Consider the following 21045-nt stretch of genomic DNA (forward strand, 5'->3'; position numbering starts at 1 on the left):
TGAGATATGAAGATGGAGATATCAGAGTCATGCTAGTGGAGTAATTGTGAATTTGATAAATACTTGTGTTGAGGTTTGTGAGTCCTGTAGCATGCACGTATGGTGAACCGTTGTGTAACAAATTTGGAGCATGAGGTATTCATTGATTGTCTTCCTTATGAGTGGCGGTCGGGGACGAACGATGGTCTTTTCCTACCAATATATCCCCCTAGGAGCATGTGTGTAGTACTTTGTTCAATGACTAATAGATTTTTGCAATAAGTATGTGAGTTCTTTTTGACTAATGTTGAGTCCATGGATTACACGCACTCTCACCCTTCCACCATTGCTAGCCTTTCTTGTACCGTGCAACTTTCGCCGGTACCGTTCACCCACCATATACCTTCCTCAAATCAGCCACCATACCAACCTATTATGGCATTTCCATAGCCATTCCGAGATATATTGTCATGCAACTTTCCACTGTTCCATTTATTATGACACGCTCCATCATTGTCATATTGCTTTCAATGATCATGTAGTTGACATAGTATTTGTGGAAAAGCCACCTTTCATAATTCTTTCAGACATGTCACTCTTGATTCATTGCACATTTGGTACACCGCCGGAGGCATTCACATAGAGTTATACTTTTGTTCTAAGCATTGAGTTGTAATTTTTCAAGTTGTAAGTAAATAGAAGTGTGATGATCATCATTATTAGAGCATTGTCCCATGTGAGAAAAAAAGAGAGGCCAAAGAAGCCCAAATAAAAAAAGAGGCCAAAAAGCCCAAAAAATGAGAGAAAAACAGAGAAGCGGCAATGTTACTATCCTTTTTCCACACTTGTGCTTCAAAGTAGCACCATGATCTTCATGATAGAGAGTCTCTTATTTTGTCACTTCCATATACTAGTGGGAGTTTTTTATTATAGAACTTGGCTTTTACTCCCTCCGCCCAGAAATACTTGTCATTGAAATTGATGTATCTAGATGTATTTTAGTTGTAGATACATCCATTTTCATCTATTTTGATGACAAGTAATTCCAGACAGAGGGAGTATATTCCAACGATGGGCTTCCTAAAATGCCTTAGGTCTTCATGAGCAAGCAAGTTGGATGCACACCCACTTAGTTTCTTTTTTGATCTTCCATAAACTTATAGCTCTAGTGCATCTGTTGCATGGCAATCTCTACTCACTCACATTAATATCTATTGATAGGCATCTCCATAGCCCGTTGATACGCCTAGTTGATGTGAGACTATCTCCCTCTTTTTGTCTTCTCCACAACCACCATTCTATTCCACCCATAGTGCTATGTCCATGGCTGACGCTCATGTATTGCATGAAAGTTGAAAAGGTTTGAGAACATCAAAGAATGAAACAATTGCTTGGCTTGTCATCGGTGTTGTGCATGATTTGAGTATTTTGTGTGACGAAGATGTAGCATAGCCAGACTATATGATTTTGTAGGGATAAGCTTTCTTTGGTCGTGTTATTTTGAGAAGACATAATTGCCTTGTTAGTATGCTTGAAGTATTATTGTTTTTATGTCAATATTAAACTTTTGTTTTGAATCTTTCGGATCTGAACATTCATGTCACAATAAAGAGAATTACATGGATAAATATGTTAGGTAGCATTCCACATCAAAAAATCTGTTTTTATCATTTACCTACTCGAGGACAAGCAAGAATTAAGCTTGGGGAATGCTTGATATGTCTCCAACGTATCTATAATTTTTGATTGTTCCATGCTATTATATTATCTATTTTGGATGTTTAATAGGCATTTATATGCTATTTTATATTATTTTTGGGACTAACCTATTAACCTAGAGCCCAGTGCCAGTTTCTGTTTTTTTGCCTATTTTAGAGTTTCGCAAAAAAGGAATACCAAACAGAGTCCAAACGGAATGAAACTTCTGCGATGATCCTTCTTGGACCAGAAGCAAACCAGAAGACTTGGAGATGAAGTCGGAGATGCAACAAGCCGACCACGAGGGTAGAGGGCGCGCCCCCTACCTCGTGGGCCCCTTGTGGGTCTCCTGACCTAGTTTCTTTGCCTATATATACTCTTATACCCTGAAAACATCCAGGGGAGCCATGAAACCACTTCTCCACCGCCGCGACCTTTTCTAGCGTCCTGCCATAGGGGATTCGATCACGGAGGGCTTCTACATCAACACCATTACCTCTCCGATGAAGCGTGAGTAGTTTACCACAGACCTACGGGTCCATAGATAGTAGCTAGATGGCTTTTTCTCTCTCTTTGATTCTCAATACCATGTTCTCTTTGGTGTTCTTGGAGATCTATTCGATGTAATATTATTTTGCGGTGTGTTTGCCGAGATCCGATGAATTGTGGATTTATGATCAGATTATCTATGAATATTATTTGGTTATTCTCTGAATTCTTATATACATGATTGCAAGTCTCTTCGAAGTATCGGTTTAGTTTGGCCTACTAGATTGATCTTTCTTGTTATGGTAGAAGTGCTTAGCTTTGGGTTCAATCTTGTGGTGTCCTTTCCCAGTGACAGTAGGGCACCAAGGCACATATTGTATTGTTACCATAGAGGATAAAAAGATGGGGTTTTCATCATATTGCTTGAGTTAATTCCTCTACATCATGTCATCTTACTTAATGTGTTACTTTGTTCTTCATGAACTTAATACTCTAGATGCAGGCAGGAGTCGGTCAATGTGTGGAGTGTTGGAAATATTCCCTAGAGGAAATAATAAAATGGTTATTATTGTATTTCCTTGTTCATGATAATTGTCTATTATTCATGCTATAATTGTATTGACCGGAAACCGCAATACATGTGTGAATACATAGACCACAACATGTCCCTAGTGAGCCTCTAGTTGACTAGCTCATTGATCAATAGATGGTCATGGTTTCCTGACCATGGACATTGGATGTCATTGATAACGGGATCACATCATTAGGAGAATGATGTGATGGACAAGACCCAATCCTAAGCATAGCACAAGATCGTGTAGTTCGTTTGCTAAAAGCTTTTCTAATGTCAAGTATCATTTCCTTAGACCATGAGATTGTGCAACTCCCGGATACCGTAGGAATGCTTTGGGTGTGCCAAACGTCACAACGTAACTGGGTGGCTATAAAGGTTCACTACGGGTATCTCCGAAAGTGTCTGTTGGGTTGGCACGAATCGAGACTGGGATTTGTCACTCCGTGTGACGGAGAGGTATCTCTGGGGCCACTCGGTAATGCATCATCATAATGAGATCAATGTTACTAAGTAGTTAGTCATGGGATCATGTATTACAGAACGAGTAAAGTGACTTGCCGGTAACGAGATTGAACGAGGTATTGGGATACCAACGATCGAATCTCGGGCAAGTAACATACTGATTGACAAAGGGAATTGTATACGGGATTGCTTAAATCCTTGACATCGTGGTTCATCCGATAAGATCATCGTGGAACATGTGGGAGCCAACATGGGTATCCATATCCCGTTGTTGGTTATTGGCCGGAGAGATGTCTCGGTCATGTCTGCATGATTCCCGAACCCGTAGGGTCTACACACTTAAGGTTCGGTGACGCTAGAGTTGTTATGGGAATTGTATGTGGTTACCAAAAGTTGTTCGGAGTCTCGGATGAGATCCCGGACGTCACGAGGAGTTCCGGAATGGTCCGGAGGTAAAGATTTATATATGAGAAGTCCTATTTTGGTCACCGGAAAATGTTCAGGATTTTTCGGTATTGTACCGGGAAGTTTCTAGAAGGTTCCGGAGTGGGGCCCACCTGCAAGGGGGGACCCACATACATGGGTAGTGGGGGCAAGGCCCCACACCCCTGGTCAAGGCGCACCAAGATCCCCCTTAGAAGGAATAAGATCATAACCCGAAGGGATAAGATCAAGATCCCTAAAAAAGGGGGATAACAATCGGTGGGGAAAGGAAAGGATGGGATTTCTTTCCTCCCACCTTTGCCAACGCCCCAATGGACTTGGAGGGCAAGAAATAAGCCCCCTCCACCCCTATATATAGTGGGGAGGCGCATGGGAGCTGCACCCTTGTCCCTGGCGCAGCCTCTCCCTCCCCAACACCTCCTCCTCCTCCGTAGAGCTTGGCGAAGCCCTGCAGAAATACCACAAGCTCCACCACCATGCCGTCATGTTGTCGGAGCTCTCCCTCAACTTCCCCTCTTACCTTGCTGGATCAAGAAGGAGGAGACGTCCCCGGGCTATACGTGTGTAGAACACGGAGGCACCGTCCGTTCGGCGCTTAGATCGGAATCGACCGCTATCTGAATCGCTGCGTGTACGACTCCACCAACCGCATTCTTGTAACGCTTCCGCTTAGCGATCTTCAAGGGTATGAAGATGCACACCCTCTCTCTCTCTTGTTTCTAGAATCTCCATAGATTGATCTTGGTGATGCGTAGAAAATTTTGAATTTCTGCTATGTTCCACAACAGTGGCATCATGAGCTAGGTCTATTGCGTAGATTCTATGCACTAGTAGAACACAAGTAGTTGTGGGCGTAGATTTTGTTCAATATGCTTACCGTTACTAGTCCTATCTTGTTTCGATGGTATTGTGGGATGAAGCGGCCCGGACCGACCTTACACGTACGCTTACGTGAGACAGGTTCCACCGACTGACATGCACTTGTTGCATAAGGTAGCTAGCGGGTGCCAGTCTCTCTCACTTTAGTCGAATCGGATTTGATGAAAAGGGTCCTTATGAAGGGTAAATAGAAATTGGCATATCACGTTGTGGTTTTGAAGTAGGTAAGAAACGTTCTTGCTAGAAACCTATAGCAGCCACGTAAAAACTTGCAACAACAATTAGAGGACGTCTAACTTGTTTTTGCAGCATATGCCGTGTGATGTGATATGGCCAAGAAGGATGTGATGAATGAAATATGTGTGATGTATGAGATTGATCATATTCTTGTAATAGGAATCACGACTTGCATGTCGATGAGTATGACAACTGGCAGGAGCCATAGGAGTTGTCTTTAATTATTGTATGACCTGCGTGTCACTGAATAACGCCATGTAATTACTTTACTTCATTGCTAAACCCTTAGTTATAGTAGTAGAAGTAATCAGTTGGGGAGACAACTTCATGGAGACACGATGATGGAGATCATGGTGTCATGCCGGTGACGATGATGATCATGGAGCCCCGAAGATGGAGATCAAAAGGAGCAAAATGATATTGGCCATATCATGTCACTATTTGATTGCATGTGATGTTTATCATGTTTATGCATCTTATTTGCTTAGAACGACGGTAGTAAATAAGATGATCCCTCATAATAATTTCAAGTGTTCCCCCTAACTGTGCACCGTTGCAAAAGTTCGTTGTTTCGAAGCACCACGTGATGATCGGGTGTGATAGATTCTAACATTCACATACAACGGGTGTAAGCCAGATTTACACACACGAAACACTTAGGTTGACTTGACGAGCCTAGCATGTACAGACATGGCCTCGGAACACAAGAGATCGAAAGGTCGAACATGAGTCGTATAGTGGATACGATCAACATGAAGATGTTCACCGATGATGACTAGTCCATCTCACGTGATGATCGGACACGACCTAGTTGACTCGGATCATGTATCACTTAGATAACTAGAAGGATGTCTATCTGAGTGGGAGTTCATTATATGAACTTAATTATCCTGAACATAGTCAAAAGGTCTTTGCAAATTATGTCGTAGCTCACACTTTAGTTCTACTATTTTAAGATATGTTCCTAGAGAAAATTTAGTTGAAAGATGAAGTAGCAATTATGCGGACTGGGTCCGCATACTGAGGATTGTCCTCATTGCTGCACAGAAGGCTTATGTCCTTAATGCACCGCTTGGTGTGCTGAACCTCGAATGTCGTCTGTGGATGTTGCGAATATCTGACATACACGTTTTGATGACTACATGATAGTTCAGTAATGTTAAACGGTTTAGAATTGTGGCGCCGAATACGTTTTTGAAACGTCGCGGAACATATGAGATGTTCCAAGGGCTGAAATTGGGATTTCAGGCTAGTGCCCATGTCAAGAGGTATGAGACCTCTGACGAGTTTCTTAGCCTACAAACTAAGGGAGAAAAGCTCAATCGTTGAGCATGTGCTCAGATTGTCTGAGTACTACAATCACTTGAATCGAGTGGGAGTTAATCCTCCAGATGAGATAGTGATGTTTCTCCAAAGTCACTGCCACCAAGCTACTAGAACTTCGTGATGAACTATAACATATCAGGGATAGATATGATGATCCTTGAGCTATTCGCAATGTTTGACACCACGAAAGTAGAAATCAAGAATGAGCATCAATTGTTGATGGTTAGAGAAACCACTAGTTTCAAGAAGGGCAAGGGCAAGAAAGGATACTTCATGAAGCGGCAAATCAGTTGCTGCTCTAGTGAAGAAACCCAAGGTTGAAACCAAGCCTGAGACTAAGTGCTCCTGTAATGAGGGGAACGGTCACTGAAGCAGGACTACCCTAGATACTTGGTAGATGAGAAGGCTGGCAAGGTTGATAGAAGTATATTGGATATACATTATATTAATGTGTACTTTACTAGTACTGTTGGGGAACGTTGCAGAAAACAAAAATTTTCCTACTCGTTTCACCAAGATCATCTAGGAGTTCATCTAGAAACGAGTGATTAGATGCATCTACATACCTTTGTAGATCGCGCACGGAAGCGTTCAAAAGAACGGTGATGATGTAGTCGTACTCGACGTGATCCAAATCACCGATGACCAGCGCCGAACGGACGGCACCTCCGCGTTCAACACACGTACGGAACAGCCACGTCTCCTCCTTCTTGATCCAGCAAGGGAGGGAGGAGAGGTTGAGGGAGATGGCACCAGCAGCAGCACGACGGCGTGGTGTTGATGGAGCTGCAGTACTCCGGCAGAGCTTCGCTAAGCACTATGGAGGTGGAGGAGGTGTTGGGGAGGGAGAAGGAGGCAACCAAAGGCCAGGGCGTTCAGGTATGAAGTCCCTCCTCTCCCCCACTATATATAGGAGGGCCAAGGGGGGGTGGCCGGCCCTAGGAGATCCAATCTCCTAGGGGGTGCGGCGGCCAAGGGGGGTTTCCCTCCCCCCAAGGCACCTAGGAGGTGCCTTCCCCTCCTAGGACTCTTTCCCCCTTAAACCCTAGGCGCATGGGCCTATGTGGGGCTGGTGCCCTTGGCCCATTAGGCCAAGGCGCACCCCCTACAGCCCATGTGGCCCCCCCGGGACAAGTGGACCCACCCGGTGGACCCCCGGGACCCTTCCGGTGGTCCCGGTACAATACCGATAACCCCGAAACTTGTCCCGATGCCCGAAACAGGACTTCCCATATATAAATCTTTACCTCCGGACCATTCCGGAACTCCTCGTGACGTCCGGGATCTCATCCGGGATTCCGAACAACATTCGGGTTACTGCATATACATATCCCTACAACCCTAGCGTAACTGAACCTTAAGTGTGTAGACCCTACGGGTTCGGGAGACAAGCAGACATGACCGAGACGACTCTCCGGTCAATAACCAACAGCAGGATCTGGATACCCATGTTGGCTCCCACATGCTCCACGATGATCTCATCGGATGAACCACGATGTCGAGGATTCAATCAACCCCGTACACTATTCCCTTTGTCTATCGATATGTTACTTGCCCGAGATTCGATCGTCTGTATCCCAGTACCTCGTTCAATCTCGTTACCGGCAAGTCACTTTACTCGTACCGTAAAGCATGATCCCGTGACCAGACACTTGGTCACTATGAGCTCATTATGATGATGCATTACCGAGTGGGCCCAGTGATACCTCTCCGTCATACGGAGTGACAAATCCCAGTCTTGATCCATGTCACCCAACAGACACTTTCGGAGATACCCGTAGTCTACCTTTATAGTCACCCAGTTACGTTGTGACATTTGGCATACCCAAAGCACTCCTACGGTATCCGGGAGTTACACGATCTCATGGTCTAAGGAAAAGATACTTGACATTGGAAAACTCTAGCAAATGAACTATACGATCTTGTGCTATGTTTAGGATTGGGTCTTGTCCATCACATCATTCTCCTAATGATGTGATCTCGTTATCAATGACATCCAGTGTCCATAGTCAGGAAACCATGACTATCTGTTGATCAACGAGCTAGTCAACTAGAGGCTCACTAGGGACATGTTGATGTCTGTTATTCATACATGTATTACGATTTCCGGATAACACAATTATAGCATGAATAAAGACAATTATCATGAACAAGGAAATATAATAATAATGCTTTTATTATTGCCTCTAGGGCATATTTCCAACAGTCTCCCACTTGCACTAGAGTCAATAATCTAGTTACATTGTGATGAATCGAACACCCATGAAATTCTGGTGTTGATCATGTTTTGCCCTAGGGAGAGGTTTAGTCAACGGATCTGCTACATTCAGGTCCGTATGTACTTTGCAAATCTCTATGTCTCCATCTTGAACATTTTCACGAATGGAGTTGAAGCGACGCTTGATGTGCCTTGTCTTCTTGTGAAACCTGGGCTCCTTGGCAAGTGCAATAGCTCCAGTGTTGTCACAGAAGAGCTTGATCGGCTCCGATGCATTGGGTATGACTCCTAGGTCGGTGATGAACTCCTTCACCCATATTGCTTCATGTGCTGCCTCCGAGGCTGCCATGTACTCTGCTTCACATGTAGATCCTGCCACGACGCTTTGCTTGCAACTGCACCAGCTTACTGCCCCACCATTCAAAATATACACGTATCCGGTTTGTGACTTAGAGTCATCCAGATCTATGTCGAAGCTAGCGTCGACGTAACCCTTTACGACGAGCTCTTCGTCACCTCCATAAACGAGAAACATTTCCTTAGTCCTTTTCAGGTACTTCAGGATATTCTTGACCGCTGTCCAGTGTTCCTTGCCGGGATTACTTTGGTACCTTCCTACCAAACTGACGGCAAGGTTAACATCAGGTCTGGTACACAGCATGGCATACATAATAGAACCTATGGCTGAGGCATAGGGGATGACGCTCATCTCTTCTATATCTTCTGCCGTGGTCGGACATTGAGCTGAGCTCAATTTCATACCTTGTAACACAGGCAAGAACCCCTTCTTGGATTGATCCATATTGAACTTCTTCAATATCTTATCAAGGTATGTACTTTGTGAAAGACCTATGAGGCGTCTCGATCTATCTCTATAGATTTTGATGCCTAATATATAAGCAGCTTCTCCAAGGTCCTTCATTGAAAAACTTTTATTCAAGTAGGCCTTGATGCTGTCCAAGAGTTCTATATCATTTCCCATCAACAGTATGTCATCTACATATAATATGAGAAATGCTACAGAGCTCCCACTCACTTTCTTGTAAACGCAGGCTTCTCCATAAGTCTGTGTAAACCCAAACGCTTTGATCATCTCATCAAAGCGAATGTTCCAACTCCGAGATGCTTGCACCAGCCCATAAATCGAGCGTTGGAGCTTGCACACTTTGTCAGCATTCTTAGGATCGACAAAACCTTCCGGCTGCATCATATACAATTCTTCCTTAAGGAAACCATCAAGGAATGCCGTTTTGACGTCCATTTGCCATATTTCGTAATCATAGAATGCGGCAATTGCTAACATGATTCGGACGGACTTCAGCTTCGCTACCGGTGAGAAAGTCTCATCGTAGTCAACCCCTTGAACTTGTCGATAACCCTTAGCGACAAGCCGAGCTTTATAGATGGTCACATTACCATCCGCGTCTGTCTTCTTCTTAAAGATCCATTTATTTTCTATGGCTCGCCGCTCAACGGGCAAGTCAGTCAAAGTCCATACTTTGTTTTCATACATGGATCCTATCTCGGATTTCATGGCTTCCAGCCATTTGTCGGAATCCGGGCCCGCCATCGCTTCTTCATAGTTCGAAGGTTCACCATTGTCTAATAGCATGATTTCCAAGACAGGGTTGCCGTACCACTCTGGTGCGGAACGTGTCCTTGTGGACCTTCGAATTTCAGTAGGGGCTTGATCAGAAGTATCTTGATCATTTTCATTAACTTCCTCTCTAGTCGGTGCAGGCACCTCAGGAACATTTTCTTGAGTTGCGCCATTTTCCGGTTCAAGAGGTAATACTTCATCAAGCTCTACTTTCCTCCCACTTACTTCTTTCGAGAGAAACTCTTTCTCCAGAAAGGACCCATTCTTGGCAACAAAGATCTTGCCTTCGGATCTGAGGTAGAAGGTGTACCCAATAGTTTCTTTTGGGTATCCTATGAAGACGCATTTTTCCGACTTGGGTTCGAGCTTTTCAGGTTGAAGTTTCTTGACATAAGCATCGCATCCCCAAACTTTTAGAAACGACAGCTTAGGTTTCTTCCCAAACCATAATTCATACGGTGTCATCTCAACGGATTTTGACGGAGCCCTATTTAAAGTGAATGCGGCAGTCTCTAAAGCATAGCCCCAAAAATAAAGCGGTAAATCGGTAAGAGACATCATAGATCGCACCATATCTAACAGAGTGCGATTACGACGTTCGGACACACCATTACGCTGAGGTGTTCCAGGCGGCGTGAGTTGTGAAACTATTCCACATTTTCTTAAGTGTGCCCCAAACTCGTGACTCAAGTATTCTCCTCCACGATCTGATCGCAGAAACTTGATTTTCCTGTCACGTTGATTTTCAACCTCACTCTGAAATTCCTTGAACTTTTCAAAGGTTTCAGACTTGTGTTTCATTAAGTAGATATACCCATACCTACTTAAATCATCAGTGAGAGTGAGAACATAACGATAGCCACCGCGAGCCTCAACACTCATCGGACCGCACACATCAGTATGTATGATTTCCAATAAGTCGGTTGCTCGCTCCATTGTTCCTGAGAACGGAGTCTTGGTCATTTTACCCATAAGGCATGGTTCGCACGTGTCAAATGATTCATAATCAAGAGACTCTAAAAGTCCATCAGCATGGAGCTTCTTCATGCGTTTGACACCTATGTGACCAAGGCGGTAGTGCCACAAGTATGTGGGACTATCATTATCAACCTTACTTCTTTTGGTACTCACATTATGAACATGTGTAGCATCACGTTCGAGATTCATAAAGAATAAACCATTCACCATAGGAGCATGACCATAAAACATATCTCTCATAAAAATGGAACAACCATTATTCTCAGATTTAAAAGAGTAGCCATCTCGAATTAAACGAGATCCCGATACAATGTTCATGCTCAAAGCTGGCACTAAATAACAATTATTAAGGTTTAAAACTAATCCCGAAGGGAGATGCAGAGGTAGCGTGCCGACTGCGATCACATTGACCTTGGAACCATTCCCGACGCGCATCGTCACCTCGTCCTTTGCCAGTTTCCGTTTATTCCGTAGCCCCTGCTTTGAGTTACAAATGTGAGCAACTGCACCGGTATCAAATACCCAGGAGCCACTACGGGCACTAGTAAGGTACACATCAATTACATGTATATCACATATACCTTTGGTTTTGCCGGCCTTCTTATCCGCTAAGTACTTAGGGCAGTTCCGCTTCCAGTGACCGCTTCCCTTGCAATAAAAGCACTCAGTCTCGGGCTTGGGTCCATTCCTTGGCTTCTTCCCGGCAGCTTGCTTGCCGGGCGCGGCAACCTCCTTGCTGTCCTTCTTGAAGTTCTTTTTACCCTTGCCTTTCTTGAACTTAGTGGTTTTATTGACCATCAACACTTGATGTTCCTTCCTGACTTCTACCTCTGCTGACTTCAGCATAGCAAATACTTCAGGAATGGTCCTTTCCATCCCCTGCATATTGAAGTTCATCACAAAGCTCTTGTAGCTTGGTGGAAGCGACTGGAGGATTCTGTCAATGACCGCATCATCCGGGAGATTAACTCCCAGCTGAGTCAAGCGGTTATGCGACCCAGACATAGTGAGTATGTGCTCACTGACAGAACTGTTTTCCTCCATCTTACAGCTGAAGAATTTGTCGGAGACTTCATATCTCTCGACCCGGGCATGAGCTTGGAAAACCATTTTCAGCTCTTCGAACATCTCATATGCTCCATGTCTCTCAAAACGCTTTTGGAGCCCCGGCTCTAGGCTGTAAAGCATGCCGCACTGAACGAGGGAGTAGTCATCGAAACGTGCCTGCCAAGCGTTCATAACATCTTGTTCTGCAGGGAGAACGGGTGCGTCACTAAGCGGTGCTTGTAGGACATAATCTTTCTTGGCAGCTATGAGGATGATCCTCAGGTTCCGGACCCAGTCCGTATAGTTGCTGCCATCGTCTTTCAGCTTAGTTTTCTCTAGGAACGCGTTGAAGTTGAGGACTACGTTGGCCATTTGATCTACAAGACATATTGCAAAGTTTTTAGACTAAGTTCATGATAATTAAGTTCAACTAATCAAATTATTAGTGAACTCCCACTTAGATTAGACATCCCTCTATCCATCTAAGTATTACATGATCCGAGTTAAACTAGACCGTGTCCGATCATCACGTGAGACGGACTAGTCAACATCGGTGAACATCTTCATGTTGATCGTATCTTCTATACGACTCATGCTCGACCTTTCGGTCTTCTGTGTTCCGAGGCCATGTCTGTACATGCTAGGCTCGTCAAGTCAACCTAAGTGTTTGCTTGTGTAAATCTGTCTTACACCCGTTGTATGTGAATGTCTGAATAAAACACCCGATCATCACGTGGTGTTTTGAAACAGCGAACTGTCGCAACGGTGCACAGTTAGGGGGAACACTTCTTGAATTTATTGTGAGGGATCATCTTATTTACTACCGTCGTTCTAAGTAAACAAGATGCAAAACATGATAAACATCACATGCAATCAAATAATAAACGTGACATGATATGGCCAATATCACATAGCTCCTTTGATCTCCATCTTGGGGCTCCATGATCATCTTGTCACCGGCTTGACACCATGATCTCCATCATCATGATCTCCATCATCGTGTCTCCATGAAGTTGCTCGCCAACTATTACTTCTACTACTATGGCTAACGCGTTTAGCAATAAAGTAAAGTAATTTACATGGCGTTTCTTGATGACACGCAGGTCATATAAAAGAATAAAGACAACTCCTATGGCTCATGCCGGTTGTCATACTCATCGACATGCAAGTCGTGATTCCTATTACAATAGCATGAACATCTCATACATCACATATAGATCATTCATCATTCATCACAACTTTGGCCATATCATATCACAAACCACTTGCTGCAAAAACAAGTTAGTCGTCCTCTAATTGTTGTTGCAAGTTTTACGTGGCTGAATTAGGGTTCTAGCAAGAACGTTTTCTTACCTACGTTAAAGCCACAACGTGATTTGTCAACTTCTATTTACCCTTCATAAGGACCCTGTTCATCGATTCCGCTCCAACTAAAGTAGGAGAGACAGACACCCGCCAGCCACCTTATGCATCTAGTGCATGTTAGTCGGTGGAACCGGTCTCACGTAAGCGTACGTGTAAGGTTGGTCCGGGCCGCTTCATCCCACAATATCGCTGAAGAAAGAAAGGACTAGTAACGGCAAGAAAGTTGACAAATCTACGCCCACAACAAATTGTGTTCTACTCGCGCAAGAAGAACTACGCATAGACCTAGCTCATGATGCCACTGTTGGGGAACGTTGCAGAAAACAAAAATTTTCCTACTCGTTTCACCAAGATCATCTAGGAGTTCATCTAGCAACGAGTGATTAGATGCATCTACATACCTTTGTAGATCGCGCACGGAAGCGTTCAAAAGAACGGTGATGATGTAGTCGTACTCGACGTGATCCAAATCACCGATGACCAGCGCCGAACGGACGGCACCTCCGCGTTCAACACACGTACGGAACAGCCACGTCTCCTCCTTCTTGATCCAGCAAGGGAGGGAGGAGAGGTTGAGGGAGATGGCACCAGCAGCAGCACGACGGCGTGGTGTTGATGGAGCTGCAGTACTCCGACAGAGCTTCGCTAAGCACTATGGAGGTGGAGGAGGTGTTGGGGAGGGAGAAGGAGGCAACCAAAGGCCAAGGCGTTCAGGTATGAAGTCCCTCCTCTCCCCCACTATATATAGGAGGGCCAAGGGGGGGTGGCCGGCCCTAGGAGATCCAATCTCCTAGGGGGTGCGGCGGCCAAGGGGGGTTTCCCTCCCCCCCAAGGCACCTAGGAGGTGCCTTCCCCTCCTAGGACTCTTTCCCCCATAAACCCTAGGCGCATGGGCCTATGTGGGGCTGGTGCCCTTGGCCCATTAGGCCAAGGCGCACCCCCTACAGCCCATGTGCCCCCCCCGGGACAGGTGGACCCACCCGGTGGACCCCCGGGACCCTTCCGGTGGTCCCGGTACAATACCGATAACCCCGAAACTTGTCCCGATGCCCGAAACAGGACTTCCCATATATAAATCTTTACCTCCGGACCATTCCGGAACTCCTCGTGACGTCCGGGATCTCATCCGGGACTCCGAACAACATTCGGGTTACTGCATATACATATCCCTACAACCCTAGCGTAACTGAACCTTAAGTGTGTAGACCCTACGGGTTCGGGAGACAAGCAGACATGACCGAGACGACTCTCCGGTCAATAACCAACAGCGGGATCTGGATACCCATGTTGGCTCCCACATGCTCCACGATGATCTCATCGGATGAACCACGATGTCGAGGATTCAATCAACCCCGTACACTATTCCCTTTGTCTATCGATATGTTACTTGCCCGAGATTCGATCGTCGGTATCCCAATACCTCGTTCAATCTCGTTACCGGCAAGTCACTTTACTCGTACCGTAATGCATGATCCCGTGACCAGACACTTGGTCACTCTGAGCTCATTATGATGATGCATTACCGAGTGGGCCCAGTGATACCTCTCCGTCATACGGAGTGACAAATCCCAGTCTTGATCCATGTCACCCAACAGACACTTTCGAAGATACCCGTAGTCTACCTTTATAGTCACCCAGTTACGTTGTGACGTTTGGCATACCCAAAGCACTCCTACGGTATCCGGGAGTTACACGATCTCATGGTCTAAGGAAAAGATACTTGACATTGGAAAACTCTAGCAAATGAACTATACGATCTTGTGCTATGTTTAGGATTGGGTCTTGTCCATCACATCATTCTCCTAATGATGTGATCTCGTTATCAATGACATCCAGTGTCCATAGTCAGGAAACCATGACTATCTGTTGATCAACGAGCTAGTCAACTAGAGGCTCACTAGGGACATGTTGATGTCTGTTATTCACACATGTATTACGATTTCCGGATAACACAATTATAGCATGAATAAAGACAATTATCATGAACAAGGAAATATAATAATAATGCTTTTATTATTGCCTCTAGGGCATATTTCCAACAAGTACTCCTAGTAGCACCAGGGTATTAGATACCGGTTCAGTTGCTAAGTGTTGGTGACTCGAAATAAAAGCTGCGGAATAAACGGAGACTAGCTAAAGGTGAGATGACGATATGTAATGGAAGTGTTTCCAAGCTTGATGTGATCAAGCATCGCATGCTCCCTCTACCATCGAGATTGGTGTTAAACCTAAATAACTGTTATTTGGTGTTTGCGTTGAGCATAGACATGATTGGATTATGTCTATCGCAATACGATTATTCATTTAAGGAGAATAATGGTTACTCTGTTTATTTGAATAATACCTTCAATGGTCTTGCGCCTAAAATGAATGGTTTGTTGAATCTCGATCATAGTGATACACATGTTCATGCCAAAAGATATAAGATAGTAATGATATAGTGCCACCTACTTATGGCACTGCTTTTTGAGTCATATTATAAAACGCATGAAGAAGCTCCATGTTGATGGATCTTTGGACTCACTCATTTTTGAAAAGTTTGAGACATGCGAACCATGTCTATTGGTATGCATGCATGAAGAAACTCCATGTAGATGGATCGTTTGGACTCACTTGATTTTGAATCACTTGAGACATGCAAATCATACCACATGGGTAAGATGAATGAAAGCCTCGTTTTCAGTAAGATGGAATAAGAAAGCAACTTGTTGGAAGTAATACATTTTGATGTGTGCATTCCAATGAGTGTTGAGGCACGCAGTGGATATCGTTATGTTCTTACTTCACAGATGATTTGAGTAGATGCTGAGTATATTTACTTGATGAAACACAAGTCTGAATTATTGAAGGGTTCAAGTAATTTCAGAGTGAAGTTGAAGATCGTCGTGACAAGAGGATAAAATGTCTATGATATGATCATAGAGATGAATATCTGAGTTGCGAGTTTGGTACACAATTAAGACATTGTGGAAATTGTTTCACAACTAATACCGCCTGGAACACCATAGTGTGATGGTGTGTCCGAACATCATAGATGCACCCTATTGGATATGGGGCATACCATGATGTCTCTTATCGAATTACCACTATCGTTTATGGGTTAGGAATTAGAGGCAACCACATTCACTTTAAACAGGGCACCATGTAATTCCGTTGAGATGACACCATGTGAACTATGGTTTAGAGAAACCTAAGCTGTCATTTCTTAAAAGTTTGGGGCTGCGATGCTTATGTGAAAAAGTTTCATACTGATAAGCTCGATCCCCAAGCGGATAAATGCATCTTCATAGGACATCCAAAATAGTTGGGTATACCTCCTGTCTCAGTTCCAGAAGCAAAAGGGATTGTTTCTAGAATCAGGTCCCTTCTCGAGGAAAAGTTTCTCTCGAAAGAATTGAGTGGGAGGATGGCGGAGACTTGATGAGGTTATTGAACCGTCACTTCAACTAATGTATAGCAGGGCACAGGAAGTTGTTCCAGTGGCGCCTACACCAATTAAAGTAGAAGCTTATGATAGTGATATGAAGCTTCGGATCAAGTCACTACCGAACCTCGTAGGGTGACAAGGATGCGTACTACTTCAGAGTGGTACAGTAATCATGTCTTGAAGGTCATGTTGCTAGACAACAATGAACCTACGAGCTATGGAGAAGCGATGGTGGGCCCGGATTCCGACAAATGGCTAGAGGCCATAAAGCCCGAGAGAGGATCCATGTCTAGAAACCAAAGTGTAGACTTTGGAAGAACTACTCGATGGTCGTAAGGCTGTTGAGTACAGATGGATTTTAAAAGGAAGACGGACAATGATGGTAAGTGTCACCAATAAGAAAGCTCGACTTGTCCTAAGTTTTCCGACAAGTTCAAAGAGTTGACTACGATGAGACTTTATCACTCGTAGTGATGCTAAGAGTCTGTTGGAATTATATTACCAGTTACTGCATTATTTATGAAATCTTGCAGATAGGATGTCAAAACATTGTTTCCTTGATGATATTCTTGAGGAAAGGTTGTATGTGATACAACCAAAAGGTTTTGTCAATCCTAAAAGATGCTAACAAGTATGCAAAGCTCCAGCAATCCTTCTAAGGACTGGAGTAAGCAGCTCGGAGTTGGAATATATGCTTTGATGAGATAATCGAAGATTTTGGGTTTATACAAAGTTTCTGAGAAACTTGTATTTCCAAAGAAGTGAGTGGGAGCACTATAGAATTTCTGATGAGTATATGTTATTAACATATTGTTGATCAGAAATGATGTAGAATTTCTAGACAGCATATAGGGTTATTTGAAAAGTGTTTTTCAATGGAAAACCTGGATTAAGCTACTTGAACATTGAGCATCAAGATCTATAAGGATAGATCAAAAATGCTTAATAGTACTTTCAAATAAATACATACCGTGACAAGATTTTGAAGGAGTTCAAAATAGATCGGCAAAGAAGGAGTTCTTGGCTGTGTTATAAGGTGTGAATATTGAGTAAGACTCAAGACATGACCACGGCAGAAGAGAGAGAAAGGACGAAGGTCGTCCCCTATGCTACAGACGTAGGCTCTATAGTATGCTATGCTCTGTACCGCACCTGAAGTGTGGCTTGCCATGAGTCAGTCAAGGGGTACAAGAGTGATCCAGGAATAGATCATAGGACAGCGGTCAAACTTATCCTTAGTAACTAGTGGACTAAGGAATTTTCTCGATTATGGAGGTGGTAAAAGAATTCGTCGTAAAGGGTTACGCCGATGCAAACTTTGACACTAATCCGGATTATTCTGACTAGTAAACCGGATTCGTATAGTAGAACCGTTATTTGGAATAGCTCCAAATAGAGCGTGGTAGCTGCATCAAGGAGATGACAAAGAGATTTGCAAAGCACACACGGATCTGAAAGGTTCAGATTCATTGACTAATAACCTCTCTCACAAGCGAGATATGATCAAACCCCATGGGTGTCGATTCATTACAATCACATAGTGATGTGAACTAGATTACTGACTCTAGTGCAAGTGGGAGACTGTTGGAAATATGCCCTAGAGGCAATAATAAAATGGTTATTATTGTATTTCCTTGTTCATGATAATTGTCTATTATTCATGCTATAATTGTATTGACCGGAAACCGCAATACATGTGTGAATACATAGACCACAACATGTCCCTAGTGAGCCTCTAGTTGACTAGCTCGTTGATCAATAGATGGTCATGGTTTCCTGACCATGGACATTGGATGTCATTGATAACGGGATCACATCATTAGGAGAATGATGTGATGGACAAGACCCAATCCTAAGCATAGCACAAGATCGTGTAGTTCGTTTGCTAAAAGCTTTTCTAATGTCAAGTATCATTTCCTTAGACCATGAGATTGTGCAACTCCCGGATACTGTAGGAATGCTTTGGGTGTGCCAAACGTCACAACGTAACTGGGTGGCTATAAAGGTGCACTACGGGTATCTCCGAAAGTGTCTGTTGGGTTGGCACGAATTGAGACTGGGATTTGTCACTCCGTGAGACAGAGAGGTATCTCTGGGCCCACTCGGTAATGCATCATCATAATGAGCTCAATGTGACTAACTAGTTAGTCACGGGATCATGCATTGCGGAATGAGTAAAGTGACTTGCCGGTAACGAGATTGAACGAAGTATTGGGATACCGATGATCGAATCTCGGGCAAGTAACGTACCGATTGACAAAGGGATTTGTATACGGGATTGCTTGAATCCCTGACATCGTGGTTCATCCGATGAGATCATCATGGAACATGTGGGAGCCAACATGGGTATCCAGATCCCGTTGTTGGTTATTCGTCGGAGAGATTACTCGGTCATGTCTGCATGATTCCCGAACCCATAGGGTCTACACACTTAAGGTTCGGTGACGCTAGAGTTGTTATGGGAATTGTATGTGGTTACCGAAAGTTGTTCGGAGTCTCGGATGAGATCCCGGACGTCAATAGGAGTTCCGGAATGGTTCGGAGGTAAAGATTTATATATGGGAAGTCCTATTTTGGCCACCGGAAAATGTTCGGGATTTTTCGGTATTGTACCGGGAAGTTTCTAGAAGGTTCCGGAGTGGGCCCACCTGCAAGGGGGGGCCCACATACGTGGGTAGTGGGGGCAAGGCCCCACACCCCTGTTCAAGGCGCACCAAGATCCCCCCTTAGAAGGAATAAGATCATATCCCAAAGGGATAAGATCAAGATCCCTAAAAAGGGGATAACAATCGGTGGGGAAAGGAAAGGATGGGATTTCTTTCCTCCCACCTTTGCCAACGCCCCAATGGACTTGGAGGGCAAGAAATAAGCCCCCTCCACCCCTATATATAGTGGTGAGGCGCATGGGAGCTGCACCCTTGTCCCTGGCGCAGCCTCTCCCTCCCCAACACCTCCTCCTCCTCCGTAGAGCTTGGCGAAGCCCTGCAGAAATACCACAAGCTCCACCACCATGCCGTCGTGTTGTCGGAGCTCTCCCTCAACTTCCACTCTTACCTTGCTGGATCAAGAAGGAGGAGACGTCCCTGGGCTGTACGTGTGTAGACACGGAGGCGCCGTCCGTTCGGCGCTTAGATCGGAATCGAACGCGATCTGAATCGCTGCGTGTACGACTCCATCAACCGCGTTCTTTTAACGCTTCCGCTTAGCGATCTTCAAGGGTATGAAGATGCACACCCTCTCTCTATTGTTGCTAGAATCTCCATAGATTGATCTTGGTAATGCGTAGAAAATTTTGAATTTCTGCTACGTTCCCCAACATGGAGTAATAGTAGTAGATGCAGAATCATTCCGGTCTACTTGACACGAATGTGATGCCTATATTCATGATCATTGCCTTAGATATCTTGATAACTTTGCACTTTTCTATCAATTGCTCGGCAGTAATTTTTTCACCCATCGTAATATTTGCTATCTTGAGAGAAGCCACTAGTGAAACTTATGGCCCCCGGGTCTATTTTACATCATATTAGTTTCCCATCAACTTGCCAATTTCTATCGCCGTTCTTTATTTTGCAATCTTTACTTTCCAATCTATAAACCAAAAATACCAAAAATATTTACTTTACTGTTTATCTATCTCTATCAGATCTCACTTTTGCAAGTAACCGTGAAGGGATCAACAACCCCTTTATCACGTTGGGTGCAAGTTGTTGATTGTTTGTGTAGATATTAGGTGACTTGTGTGTTGTCTCCTACTAGATTGATACCTTGGTTCTCAAACTGAGGGAAATACTTATGCTACTTTGCTACATCACCCTTTCGTTTTCAAGGGAAAACCTAACGCAAGCTCAAGAGGTAGCATCGCCCACTGCCTACAAGCGGTAGAACCGCTCCAGCGGAGCGGTAGTACCGCCCGAGGCGGAGGACGGCGGTTTTGACTATTGCCGCGGCTAAATCTGGTACTACCGGGGGTGCCAAATTCAAAACTACTCCTACCAAACATCAATCCAACGAGTCTAGCATCCTTTAACATCCTACTCAAGCCTCGATTTGGCCAAAAAAACAACAAATGCAAGATTATTGCCCCAAAATCCTAGATCTGGAAACTAGAAGCAACGAGGAGAAGAACGGGGGCAATACCAACATCCATGGAAAGAGGAAAGGGTGGGGATCGACTCCACCGGACGGAAATGCGAAGGACAGCTCAGAGAAGGCGACCCGGCAGCGGCCTCCCTTGGTGAGTTCGTCGCTGGAGCAAGAGAGGAACTGGCGGGGTGAGTCGAATGGGTATGGGGGAGTAAAATTCCCCCTGCCCATAACAT

The sequence above is a fragment of the Triticum dicoccoides genome, chromosome 7B (genome assembly GCF_002162155.2).
Source record: "Triticum dicoccoides isolate Atlit2015 ecotype Zavitan chromosome 7B, WEW_v2.0, whole genome shotgun sequence".
Classification (NCBI taxonomy): Eukaryota; Viridiplantae; Streptophyta; class Magnoliopsida; order Poales; family Poaceae; genus Triticum; species Triticum dicoccoides.